Source organism: Acyrthosiphon pisum, unplaced genomic scaffold (genome assembly GCF_005508785.2).
Source record: "Acyrthosiphon pisum isolate AL4f unplaced genomic scaffold, pea_aphid_22Mar2018_4r6ur Scaffold_11826;HRSCAF=12449, whole genome shotgun sequence".
NCBI classification, from domain to species: domain Eukaryota; kingdom Metazoa; phylum Arthropoda; class Insecta; order Hemiptera; family Aphididae; genus Acyrthosiphon; species Acyrthosiphon pisum.
Window position 1 is genome coordinate 1 of NW_021760251.1, and position 1,065 is coordinate 1,065.

Here is a 1,065-nt window from a genome sequence, read left to right on the forward strand (position 1 = left end):
ACCTTTAACAGTGACATCTAGTTCCTTTTAATCCATGTATGTTTATATTTTTTATTGTATTTTGAATCCAAATTGAATGTTTTTTACTTGATATAGGTAAACAGTTAGTGTTTTTTTTATATGATATTAATTTGGCTAATTTTGTGTCGCTTGCTATACTGGCACCTTAAACAGAATAATCAGTTTAATTATGTTTAATATAATATATATTTATTAATAAATAACACTATAAGACATGATTTAATGTATATATCGTATTTTACCATAATATATACATTCGGCAATACAGTATAGAATCATATTTGTTTGAAATTAAAATATTATTTAAGTTATACATTTTTACTGTTTTAACTACAATTTGACTAGCAAACATTGCTTAAAATGTTTATTGAAGCCTGAACTATGGAGGCTTAAAAACAAAGAAACACATGCACATCATTCATTAATTACCAGCTACGTACATCGATATTTTAATTTTAACTGATATAAAGTGTAAAATCTCTATAATGTATTTTTTGATATTATTATTTCTAACGATCACTATCATTTTGTGTGTTGATAATTTATTGATAAGGTGATTGATTAAATAATCAAAATATTTTTTTTCAAATTGATAAAGAATATTATAATATATAGCGACGTTTCGCTCTTTTCCCTTTGTACGAATGTACTTACAGCCATGACAAAATAAATGGTGCCATTGTGCCATATTATGGTCAGAAAATATAATAATTTTGGTTACCTTTTTTGTTGTTGTTTAAAATGGATTCGGGATGTCTGTCGTGACCGACCACCTTAGCTTGCCCGGCAGCGTTCACCGCCACGGGAAAATGTTTCTGAGTGACTATGTACCTACTCCATTTTTTTGTGTTAACTTTCACAAGAAAACAATAATAAAAAGACACGGACTAACATCTGAGTCGGTGTAAAAAGACGAAAGAAAAACGTACGCAATAAAAAACGTGTTAGTGGTTCTGTGTGTGTTTGGCTACTGAACGAGAGGAGAGAAAAATACAAACAAACGTCGGCTATCGTGATAGGAAAAATTATAGCGATTGAGTTTTT

At 28.9% G+C, this 1,065-nt stretch overlaps 1 long non-coding RNA gene across 1 annotated transcript; it reads right to left on the bottom strand.

Annotated features, from left to right (window-relative positions):
* Positions 1-119: 119 nt before the first annotated feature.
* LOC115034559 lies at positions 120-506 on the bottom strand. Its single transcript, XR_003839911.1, has 2 exons — positions 264-506; positions 120-165 (listed from the first exon to the last, which is right to left on the bottom strand). It is a non-coding gene; the product is annotated as an uncharacterized LOC115034559 (long non-coding RNA).
* Between the last annotated feature and the right edge of the window lie 559 nt (positions 507-1,065).